This window comes from Rhineura floridana, chromosome 3, assembly GCF_030035675.1.
Source record: "Rhineura floridana isolate rRhiFlo1 chromosome 3, rRhiFlo1.hap2, whole genome shotgun sequence".
NCBI lineage: Eukaryota > Metazoa > Chordata > Lepidosauria > Squamata > Rhineuridae > Rhineura > Rhineura floridana.
The window spans coordinates 166482714-166495701 of record NC_084482.1 but is presented as its reverse complement, the minus strand read 5'-3'; the positions used below and the strand labels follow the sequence as shown (position 1 = coordinate 166495701).

The following is a 12988-nucleotide window of genomic DNA, read 5'->3' as shown; positions in this document are numbered from 1 at the left end:
CCATTCTGCTGGGAACCATATGAAAAAAGAAGCAAAGTCCTGTCACAAAGAGGTGACAGGACAGGACAGACACAGAGCAGAGAAAGGGAAGTCATCAAGCAAGCTGTGAGAAATGTGACAGCTGCAACCATAATGTATAGTCCATGATTGGTTTCAGTTCAGGAAGGTGAAATGGGATATTGCTCAGGGTGAGTTGTTAAATGGATAGATTTGAGCTCAGGCATTGAAGGAAGAAGAATTATGGTGGAGAACTCTGGCAGGTGGGTTGAAGATAGGTGAAGCTACTGGCTTCAACATCTTTCAAAACCAGCAAATGCCAGAGGAGATTTATCATGAAAACTAGTGAAAGGGGGTGTAGTTCTGTAATAAGAGACTGCCAGTAGTGTGTTCTCATTCAAAGCTGATTCAGTGTTTCCCCACTACCACTGCAAAAAGGACTTTAAAGCTTTATAGTTTGTTTAAAAATTATACAGACAATATAATACCGGGGCGGGGGGGGGAGGGAAGGAAATAAGAAACTGTGGAAACTAGGGAGGCATAGCACAAAGCATCTGATACTACTTCTTCCCAGAAAGTACACCCCAGGTCCATATGCTCAGAGGCACATGTTACCAAATTCTTGCAAGCTACACAGCAAGTGGATTGGACTGTGAAAGACCAACCCAAATTGTGTTTGCATTTTGACAAATGTGTAGGGCAGTCCAATATCTCAGAGAGGAGGTCAGGTCTCCTGCTCCCCTAGTGCATTCACTATAGGTCCCCAATTTCCCTACTTTTTAAAGTTTGATAGAAATATATGTGGGCTATAGGTACGTTCTTAAACTGCAAGGTTTTTTGCCTATTAGTGAATGTTCTAGTCAATTTGGCAATGTTCAGCGCTTCACATGCCAGTATATTTTCGCTATGAGCTAAGCATTTCATTTAATGAAATCCTTCCTTCATCTTGGAGAGTACAGGCATGTTCAGTGTCTGTTCAGTGTTACCTTATCTTATAGAGTTCAAGCTGTACCACATTAAAAGCACAGTCAGCGAAGACAGTTCTAAAAAGAAAAAGGTTCTGTCTGGCTACTAAACTATGAAAATATTATAAACCTTTATAGTTTTATGAAAGAATATATTTTGTTTATTGTTTGTATATAAAAAATCCTCATCAGCTCCCTGCTCTGAAGCTAGCTAGAATACTAGCTTCACACAATGTCACATTATATTTTATTTATTTATCCTAAAGGATTTGGTGAAGAAAAGAGAAGAATAGTGTTACAAAATTATTGGGTGCGTGGCAACATTAATCATTAATATCTCAACCCGTTCTTAACTTTAAATTAAAGAAATAAAAGGTCCTTTTGCTATAAGGAATGACAGATAGCAGAGATTACCTATCCTAGGCCCAGGAGTGAGCAGTGGAATATAGTTGAAGTGGTGTGAAGGAGCTCCAGACAAAAGGCATGAAGGAATCTGTTTGCCTCAAGGCTTGCACCGAGTTCCAGACTCCCTTCCTGTTCTGTGGCCTGCAGTCCCATGTTGCATTCCTTAAGAGCGTAGTTACACTTGTTGGAGCTCAGATTGCCATCACTGCCTGCCTAGGTCTGAAACCCTGCTTTTTAAATATACTTTCCCTCTTACTTATCAATGTGAAAAGGAGGGGTCTCAGTATGAGGTGATCTCATATGTGTGTGCGTCTTGCTGACACTCCAAAAAGAAGAGAGAGAGAGAGAGAGAGAGAGAGAGAGAGAGAGAGAGAGAGAGAGAACTCAGGCTACTTTGTCTTTTAAACAATGGGATCGTTTTGCTGAGCTTGAGGGAAGCCAGCCAAGGAAGAAGATAACATTTATATCAGTTTTTCTTTATTATTTTAGTTGCCAACGGAATGGCCTTGCTGCTGCCCTCTTTCACAGTACCTCAGGAATGCACAACAAGCCCTAACACAGGGGGTGTGGGGTGGGAATTATAATTCAGAAGACTCCAGGGTCTTGTCCCCCTTCGACTCCAAATTAACCAAAGTGGGGGTTAGCTGAGCACTCGTAAAAAACCCTCCCTTTGAAAAATATCTGAATTTATTTATACAGATGTCTTTTCACACCTTAGACTCCTCTGTTCCGCTTATTTCCGTCTTGCATAACTGTGTCATTTGGGACAGGATCCATCTTGTTGTTGTTAACAGGACTATTAAGACGATGACCAGAATCACTTGAAACATTAAAATCACCACAATGGGGTGTATGGAAAATGGATAAACCTCCTTTTACCACTTCACTCCAGCCAAGCAGTCCGTCCCATCACCTCTGTGTACCTATATTTCTCATATTAGCTGCAATATTGTTTATATTATGGTGTTTATGCTTTACCTGTAAAGTGACTTGTTCTCTCTTTTGCTTAACTATTTCTAAGTGTTTCTGAAATCTAGGGTGAGAAAGATCAGAGAGCCTATATGACAATACAACAGGTTCAAGATTTCATAAACATTTTAAAACAAATAGCTGAAACATTGCAAAAGCCTCAGCTAGGAAAAGCGGTCATGCCATTCACTCCTATTGACAAGCACATGCTGACACACCCATATTGATGAGCTTATTTGACAAGCTTGTACTGACAACTGGTTGTCATATACAAACATTCTTTACCCACATAGACCAATGCTAAAAAACATTTGTTAAGACTTTGTTAAGAAAACCAAAGAACATCACTTTCCTTGGGATTTGAAAGCAAAATCTGTTTCTATAACACCTGGAATATGTAATGAAAGATAGCAATGGTTAGATAATCAATTCCTTAAAGCACAATGCATATCAGTTATGCTCAATAATACAATAAATATTCACTAATAGGCAAAAAACCTTGCGGTTTAAGAATGTACCTATAGCCCGCAGATATTTCTATCAAACTTTAAAAAGCAGGGAAATTGCGCAGCTATAGTGAATGCACCAGGGGAGCAGAACACCTGACCTCCTCTCTGAGATATTGTACTGCCCTACACATTTGTCACATGGAAACACAATTTGGGTTGGTCTTTCACAGTCCAATCCACTTGCTGTGTAGCTTGGAAGAATTTAGTAACATGTGCCTCTGAGCATATGGTGAGTGGTGGCAACACCTGCATTCAGCCCAAAGAATAGAAAGAAGATATGTGCTGTGCTGATCTTGTTTTAGCAGGGAGGAAGCAACATTATTAAGACAGTTGATATAGTTCAGATGGTCACTTTGAATATGTCTGATTTCCTTTGCAATTTTAGCTTCCTATAGGAAATCATTTTCATTTGTTTCTATTTCTGTGAGTATGTGAAGTACAGCAACACTTTGCAAAATTTACACTAAAAACACTCCAAACATAATTGTGGAATAATGGCACTGACTTCTGCAGAATAGTCTCCAGTGGACCTCAGGAGTGTCTCAATTTGCACAAGATAAAACAGTGGGAGGCGAAATATATTCTAGCAAAATTCTAGGTGTGCTCTATGTTTTTAATTGACCGTGTCCACCTTGCCTTAAATAAAGTGGTTTAAACATAGCAGGCTCAAAACATGCATCCAACAGCTAAGAGTCATTGCTGAAGTAGCAACATATTGTAATCAGTCTGATTTTACATCAAACTGCAGTTTCAGATTCAACTGTTAATGCACCCAAAATAAAAATAGAACATAACCTCCAATTTGAAACACCAAAGGGTGTCTTCACCATCATATGACATTGATCAATTAAAAGGCTTTGAAATTATTTAAAATAAATTTGACACAGATTTGTAGGATGAATAATGAGGGAAATAAAATCTTCTAGTTATATTCTCTGTAGAAACATTAGTAACACAGGAAAGAAGCAAAGTAAGAAGAACACCAACAAACATACAAAAATATAACTCTCTATCTTTGGAAATGGCAGGTGTTGCCACCACTCACCATATGCTCAGAGGCACATGTTACCAAATTCTTGCAAGCTACACAGCAAGTGGATTGGACTGTGAAAGACCAACCCAAATTGTGTTTGCATTTGACAAATTTGTAGGGCAGTCCAATATCTCAGAGAGGAGTTCAGGTCTCCTGCTCCCCTGGTGCATTCACTATAGCTGCCCAATTTCCCTGCTTTTTAAAGTTGGATAGAAATATCTGTGGGCTATAGGTACGTTCTTAAACTGCAAGGTTTTTTGCCTATTAGTGAATTTTACATAGGTCAGACATCCAGGATTGTCAAACTACGTATAAAGGGAACACCTCAGCAACATCAAAAATAAGAGATCTGAGGACCCCTTAGTGGAGCATTTTACTAGATGTCATCACTCTCTTGCCGAGTTTAAATTTTGCGTTCTAAAAAAAGTAAGTGGGGAGAGAAGTCATGTTCTGTTAAGGAGTGAAACAGATTGGATTTTGGATCTAAAAACACTGACCCCTGGTGGACTCAATGAGTTAGAATTTCTTCCTCTCTCGTGAATTTTAAAAAATATCCAGGATCCCTTCCACATTATTTTTCCTCAGTTGTTTGTAACCATCCAATCTTCTAGCAGGTACACCAATACCATGACCCCTGGGGAGGTATATATGAGCACACCTAGTGAATTCTTCTTTGTACTAGTGCAAGCAATTCTGCTCACAGAAGGATATTTCACACCAGCTGTTGTAAGTGAAAATATTTTTAAACACAGATTCATTATGTTGTGTATGATTTTATTTTATATGCATATTAATGTAGAGTGCCCTTGCTATTTTATTTACAGCCCCTGACGAAGGCCTAAACATATACTGGCCAAAACATGTTGGGCTTTTGTTAAAAATTAAATATATTTAACAATATAGTGAATGCACCAGGGGAGCTATGTGAGTACAGGCATGTTCAGTGTCTGTACAGTGTTATCTTATAAAGTTCAAGCTGTACCACACTAAAAGCACAGTCAGGGAAGACAGCTCTGAAAAGAAAAAGGTTCTGGCTGGTTACTAAACTATTAAAATATTATAAACCTTTGTAGTGTTTTAAAAGAATGTATTTTGCTTATTTTTTGTATTAAAAAAATCCCCATCAATAGTTCAGGTTTAATTTGTTCTAACACCATATTATTTGTCTTTTCATAGAATCGTAGAATCATAGAATAGTAGAGTTGGAAGGGGCATACAAGGTCATCAAGTCCAACCCCCTGCTTAATGCAGGAATCCAAATCAAAGCATTCCCCACAAATGGCTGTCCACCTGCCTCTTGAATGCCTCCAGTGTCGGACAGCCCACTACCTCTCTAGGTAATTGGTTCCATTGTCGTATGGTTCTAACAGTTAGGATGTTTTTCCTGATGTCCAGTCGAAATCTGGCTTCCTGCAACTTGAGCCCATTATTCCGTGTCCTGCACTCTGGGACGATCGAGAAGAGATCCTGGCCCTCCTCTATGTGACAACCTTTCATGTACTTGAAGAGTGCTATCATATCTCCCCTCAGTCTTCTTTTCTCCAGGCTAAACATGCCCAGTTCTTTCAGTCTCTCCTCATAGGGCTTGGTTTCCAGTCCCCTGATCATCCTTATTGCCCTCCTCTGAACCTGTTCCAGTTTGTCTGCATCCTTCTTGAAGTGCGGAGACCAGAACTGGATGCAGTATTCAAGATGAGGCCTAACCAGTGCTGAATAGAGGGGAACTAGTACTTTACACAATTTGGAAACTATACTTCTGTTAATGCAGCTTAATATAGCATTTGCTTTTTTTGCAGCCACATCACACTGTTGGCTCATATTCAGCTTGCAATCAACGACAATTCCAAGATCCTTCTCACATGTGGTATTGCTGAGCAAAGTATGCCCCATCTTATAACTGTGTATTTGGTTTCTTTTTCCTAAGTATAGAACTTTGCATTTATCCCTGTTGAATTTCATTCTGTTGTTTTCAGCCCAATGCTCCAGCCTATCAAGGTCCCTTTGAATTTTGTTCTGTCTTCCATGGTATTAGCTATGCCCCCCAATTTGTTATCATCTGCAAATTTGATAAGCATGCTCTGTACCTCCTCATCCAAGTCGTTAATAAAAATGTTGGAGAGCACTGGTCCAGGACCGAGCCCTGTGGTACCCCACTCATTTCTTCCGCCCAGTTTGAGAAGGAACCATTGATAAGCACTCTTTGAGTACAATTCTGGAGCCAACTGTGGATCCACCTGATAGTTGTTCCATCCAGCCCACATTTAGCTAGTTTGCTAATCAGAATATCATGGGACACTTTTTCAAAAGCTTTGCTGAAGTCAAGATATAATATGTCCACAGCATTCTCACAGTCTACAAGGGAGGTTACCCGATCAAAAAATGAGATGAGATTAGTTTGGCAGGATTTGTTCTTCATAAATCCATGTTGGCTTCTAGTAATCACTGCATTGTTTTCAAGGTGCTTACAGATTGACTGCTTTATAATCTGCTCCAGAGTTTTTTCAGGCATTGATGTTAGGCTGACTGGTTTGTAGTTCCCCAGTTCCTCCTCCTTCTTGCGCTTTTTGAAGATAGGGACAAGATTAACTCTTTTTTTGTGGTCCATCGTATTCTCAAAACTCTCCTCCAACACCACATTTCAAATGAGTTGATTTTGCTCTTATCCACTTTTTTCACAGTCCAACTTTCAGATCCATACATAGAGATTGGGAATACCATGGTTTGAATGATCCTGACTTTGGTGTTCAGTGATACATCTTTGCATTTGGAAATCCTTTTTGTTCTCTCATAACTACCCCGCCTAATCCTAGCCTTCTTCTGATTTCTTGACTATTGTCTCCATTTTGGTTAATGACTTTGTAAAGGTATTGATAATCCTTGAGAAGTACAATGTCTTCATTATCAACTTTGAATTTACATAAACCTTCTGTTGTCATTAGTTTAGTCTTCTTGATGTTCAGCTGTAGTCCTGCTTTTGTGCTTTCTTTTTTAACGTTTATCAGGGAGCGTTTCAGATCATTACTGGTTTCTACTAGTAGTATGGTATCATCTGCATATCTTAAATTATTGATGTTCCTCCCTCCAATTTTCACACCTCCTTCATCTTGGTCCAATCCTGCTTTCTGTATGATATGTTCTGCATATAGATTAAACAAATAGGGTGATAAAATACACCCCTCTAATAGCCTTTCCGATTGGGAACCAGTTGGTTTCTCCGTATTCTGTCCTTACAGTAGCCTTTTGTCTAGAGTACAGGTTGTGCCATCAGGAGTATCAGATGCTGTGGCACCCCTATTTCTTTTGAAGCATTCCATAGTTTTTTGTGATCTACATAATCAAAAGCTTTGCTGTAATCTATAAAGCACAGGGTGATTTTCTTCTGAAATTCCTTGGTCTGTTCCATTATCCAACATATGTTTGCAATATGATCTCTGGTACCTCTTCCGTTTCTAAATCCAGCTTGGACATCTGGCATTTCTCCCTCCATATATGGTAGGAGCCTTTTAACGGGTAAGAGATTAATTGTGGACTCTGGTTACAAAAACTCATTTCACACTAAGTTTGTTTTTCTTAAAGTGCCACAGGAGTCACTACATGTCGGAAGGCAGAGCTGGGGTCCCAATCCCGGGGAGCTGGATCCCGGAGAGTTGGGAGAAGAGTATTTGGATGGATGGCAGAGGGAAGGGGGAGGAACTTCCCCCCTTTGGAGCGAAGACGAAACAGAGGAACTGCCAGTGATAAGGTCGCTTAGCAACGGGGAGCCTGAGCCCTCCCTGGACATTCTCACGCCTCCCCCTCTTTCAGGCTCAGAGCAAGAGGGGGAAGAGGGAGGGCTGCTCACAGCCGAAAAGCGGGGAGGCAGTTTACCATCAGCCCCTCCCCTATCCCCCATCCTGGAATCGGAAACTTCAGAAGAGGAGGGGGTGATGCTTCCCCCCTCACCGCGCACACGCAGACAGCTGAAAAGACAGGAGAGAAGGGGGGAAGGCGGGCAGTACCTGAGGGGCAGTTAAGAAGGAGCGAAAGATTGCGCGCCCGTTTGGCCCCTTCTTAAAGAACAGGCGGGAAGAAGTCCCTTGCTCTGTCAACTTTCTCCCAATGCCGCAGGACCTGTATCCCTGTATTGATTCATGAGAAAACGCAGTCTTTGTTTGGACATTACCCTAATAAAACACGAATTAACTACAATCGTTGGTCTGGTTCCTGAGTCACATCCTGGGCCTGACAGCTTGACAGAGCCACCTAAATCACCCTCAACGCTCTCTTCACTTGACTGGGACAAGATGTCAAAGGGAGCAGCGGGGGGGACGAACCCCACTTCTGAGACGGAAGAAGTGGAACTCCTGAGGACTAAGGTAGCTGATTTGCAGACGGATGTTCAAGCCCTGCTAGCAGCAGTCAAGGCGCTGAAGATGGATAATCAAACCTTGAAGGCCACGATAGACCAGATGCGAACAGCCCCTCCAGCTGCCGTAGTAAAGGTTCCCATTGGATTGCCCCCAAAATACGCGGGACAAAGTGATCAGTTGGCAACCTTCGTGGCTCAATGTGAGTTATATCTGGATGTCAGGCACACGGAATTTCTTTTTTTTTTTCAATTAATTTTTATTCAAATTTTCAAAACCAAAACAATACAAAAAAAACACAAATCAATAACTAATACAATAAAAAAAGAAAAGAAGAGAAAAAAAATATATAAAAATATTGACTTCCGATTTGTCATAGTTCAGCTATAAATCTATAATATATAACAAACCTATCTCTTAATAGATTATAAAATCACCTTCCTCCAGCGGTTATCTTAATTGGTTTCAAATCTCATTAACATCATATCATTTTAATCTTCTACAAAAAGTCAAAGAGAAGTTTCCAATCCTTGAGATATATATCAATCAATTTTCCCCCCTAAATAAACATGTCAATTAATCCAACTCATCAAGTCTACTAAGTCCAGTAATTTCAAATCGCTCTTCTGTCTTTATCCGTATTAGGTCCATCTTCCATCTTCCATCTCCACGCATCCAAAAATCTTGCTGTCATAGTCATATAATAAAAGTCTGATAGGAATTTCCTCCATCACAGATATTTTCTTGCCATGAATTCCGAACATATCACGGAAGTATTGCTGCAAAGCCGCATCTCTGTTCCTCTTTTCCACATGATACACTAGTACATCTCTTGAAGATTTTTCCATTGACACAAAACAGGGATTAATTCTGTTAACTTTCTCCATTTCAAATTCCATCAAATCCTTCCAGTCCAGGAATTTTTTTGAACCGATAATATCTTTATCTCCAATCTCTTCAATTCCTTCAGGGACAGCGCTGAATTCCAAACTATAATATTTGTCTCCAGGATCCATCAGAGCCAGGAAATACAAATCTTTTTTCATGTCCATAATTAAGCCAATCTCCATAGTTTGAACCTTGCCTTTAATTTCTCTTTCATCCTTTTTTTGTTTTCCAGATCTATCTTTATTCTCCTTTCTCATAGAATCCTGAGTTTCTTTCAGCTCCTGTCTCATTTCGTGAAATTCAATTCTCCACGCTTGTCTATTATTTCTCAGTTCTTGTTTTATTGAGTTAATCCCATTCATTATTTTCTGAAACATGTCTAGAGATAAAGTCCCTTCTTGTACATCCATGATCTTCTTAATTGTCATTCTTAAAGCCAAAGGAACAAAACTCCTTCAATTTTCAATGTCCCAAACAAAGAGCAGCTTATTTCTTTAACCAGTTACAAAGGAGTTAATCTTTCCAACAAACTAACGTCACACTCTAGACAGCCCTTATCTCTTATCTGCCCGGAAGTGTAAGAACGGCTTTAATTCACAGCGTCAAAATAGCTAGTAGCAGACAGAATGAGCAGATTCATCAAAAAAAAAGTAGATCAGGAAAAATAATCCCAGCCATACATCAAAAAGATTTCTTATCTCTCCCAATCAGAAATCTCTTGTCCGTTGTAATCTTTAGAATGCTATTTTCCATGTCAGCTTTTTGCAATAAAAAAAAAAGATAAGCTATTTATATTTTCTTCCCCCTTAGTTCCGTGAATAAAAAAAGGAAAGTCTTACCTCACCTAGGTTATCTTAATTGCTGTTACTTTGACAAATCTCTTTAGCTATATAGATAAGAAAATGATGAATGTAGACAGGAGGATGTTTGCCTGTTAATCCGTATAAAAAAACACGGGTCACTTATCCAGCTGAGCTAGCATAAAAATCCTCGCTCCGTCTGAGCTGCTGGAAGACAGACAATTCTGACGAATTCCAGACTCCAACAATCAAAACAAAGCTATGTGGGAGATCTCACGTTTCTTCTTTAACCGGAAGAAATTATTCCCAGTCAGAAAAGAGCCTTCTGACTGAATTTAAACTGAATAAGTTTCATCCAAGACGGAGCTTGTCTCAGAGGCTGCACAGGCGTAGGGATCCTCCTGGGAAGTCCAGGCACACGGAATTTCCAGACGATGGGGCTAAAGTAGCTTTCGTGATTATCCTCCTGGAGGGAGAAGCTGCAAAATGGGTGACTCCGTATCTCGTGAGAAAGGATACTGTCTTAGGAAGGTACAGAGGATTTATACAGGAGATGACCGAGATGTTTCAAGACCCGCAAAGCTAAAGGGACTGTTTCCGAGTACACTAACGCTTTTAAAATTCTGTCCCAGGAAACTGGTTACAATGACGCAGCCCTGATGTTTATGTACCAGAGTGGATTAAATGCTGAAATCCTGGATGAGTTGACCAGGACCTCCCCCCCCCGCTGACCTACCAGGGCTCATCCGGCTATGCCTACAGATTGTCAGGCCCAGGATGTGACTCAGGAACCAGACCAACGGCTGTAGTTAATTTGTGTTTTATTAGGGTAATGTCCAAACAAAGACTGCGTTTTCTCATGAAGCAATACAGGGATACAGGTCCTGCGGCATTGGGAGAAAGTTGACAGAGCAAGGGACTTCTTCTCGCCTGTTAAGAAGGGGCCAAACGGGCGTGCAATCTTTCGCTCCTCCTTAACTGCCCCTCAGGTACTGCCCACCTTTCCCCCCTTCTCTCCTGTCTTTTCAGCTGTCTGCATGTGCGCGGTGAGGGGGGAAGCATCACCCCCTCCTCTTCTGAAGTTTCCGATTCCAGGATGGGGGATAGGGGAGGGGCTGATGGTAAACTGCCTCCCCGCTTTTCGGCTGTGAGCAGCCCTCCCTCTTTCCCCTCTTGCTCTGAGCCTGAAAGAGGGGGAGGCATGAGAATGTCCAGGGAGGGCTCAGGCTCCCCATTGCTAAGCGACCTTATCACTGGCAGTTCCTCTGTTTCGTCTTCGCTCCAAAGGGGGGAAGTTCCTCCCCCTACCCTCTGCCATCCATCCAAATACTCTTCTCCCAACTCTCCGGGATCCAGCTCCCCGGGATTGGGACCCCAGCTCTGCCTTCCGACACAGATAGATCACCGGATGGAAGGAAGGTGCCTGGAAAGGAAGCAGGAGGTCCCGAGATACTCAGCCTCAGCATCCCGCAACAAGACCCTTCCCACTACAGGGATGGCAGGTAATGCAACTGAGGGACAGGGAGGGGCTAGGCCAAGACTGTCGGAAGAAGAAAAGGAAAGATGACGCCGGGAACGTTTATGCTTTTATTGTTCAAAGCCGGGCCATGTGGCCAGAGACTGTGGACTGAAAGGGGGGAAAGCCGAGCCGTCGGGAAACTAGAACACTCAGTCCATGTGCAGGCCGGTGGACTGGGGGCAGCGTTGTATAAAGGCCCCCCAACGATCCAACCTCCCTCAAAGGGGGTGTTGGTCTTGCCTATTCGGATTACAACTTCCAGAGGAGTGGTGTTTAATTCCACTGCCTTAATTGACAGTGGAGCCTCCACAAATTTTATTGATGCAAAGTTAGTCAAGCGTCATGGAATTTCCCGGTGGAAACTGGACGCTCCCCTAGCTGTGGAGACTATCGATGGGAGACCCCTGAAGTCAGGAGGGGTGACACAAGCCACGGAGGAAGTGAAACTTCAAATCCCTGGGCACGAAGAGTTCATTTCGCTATACGTGTCAGATCTCTCGAACTTTGAGGTGATTCTGGGAATGCCCTGGCTAGCAAAGCATGAACCCAAAATAAGTTGGAAGGAGGCGGTGGTGTGGTTCACCTCACAGTATTGCCAGGAGAACTGTCAACCTGAAGGAATCAAGAACACCTTAGCGGGGGCAGTGCAAGAGATCGAGCAAGTGACCCTGCCGCCAAAGTATGAAGAATTCAAAGATGTGTTTGATGAAAAAGAGGCAGAGACTTTACCCCCCCATCGCCCTTACGACTGTGCGATTGATCTAGTGCCAGGAGCCAGCATCCCATCAGGGAGAATCTACTCTCTCACAGAGAATGAGAGGGAGGCCCTGAAGGAATTCCTGGATAAAAACCTGAGGCGAGGATTCATACGCCCCTCACAATCCCCTGCTGGAGCGCCACTATTGTTTGTGAAAAAGAAGGGGGGGAACTCAGACCCTGTAACGACTATCGCGCATTGAACCAGATCACCATCCCCAACAGCTACCCGCTGCCCCTGATCTCAGAGTTGCTGGACCGACTGCGCTCTGCAAAAATCTTCACGAAGTTGGATTTGAGAGGAGCGTACAATCTGATCAGAATGAAGGAGGGAGATGAATGGAAAACAGGATTCTTGACCGCTTACGGACAGTATGAATACCTGGTCATGCCGTTTGGGCTTTGTGGAAGTCCAGGAATTTTTCAAAAATTCATGAACGACGTGTTTAGAGACTTGTTGGACACGTATGTAATCTGTTACTTAGATGATATCCTGGTGTTCTCAAAGAACCAGGAAGACCACGACCAGCATGTGAAGACGGTGTTGAAGAGACTGAGAGAAAATCACCTGTATGCTAAATTAGAGAAATGTGGATTTGACCTCAAGTCTCTAGACTTCCTTGGATATGAATCTCAGTGGAAGGCGTGGAGATGGACCCAGGGAAAGTAAGCTGCATATTGGACTGGGGCCAACCTGTCACCAAAAAGGATGTACAACGGTTTTTGGGGTTTGCCAATTATTACAGAAAGTTCATTCCAGGGTTTTCCAAATTAACAGCTCCTCTGACTGACTGTTTAAGG

The 12988-nt window shown here is 42.1% G+C and overlaps 1 protein-coding gene across 1 annotated transcript in view; it reads left to right on the top strand.

Annotated features, from left to right (window-relative positions):
• Positions 1–12988, top strand: part of LOC133380727 (contactin-4-like) — a 604583-nt gene that overhangs the window by 109801 nt on the left and 481794 nt on the right. The window lies entirely within an intron of this gene.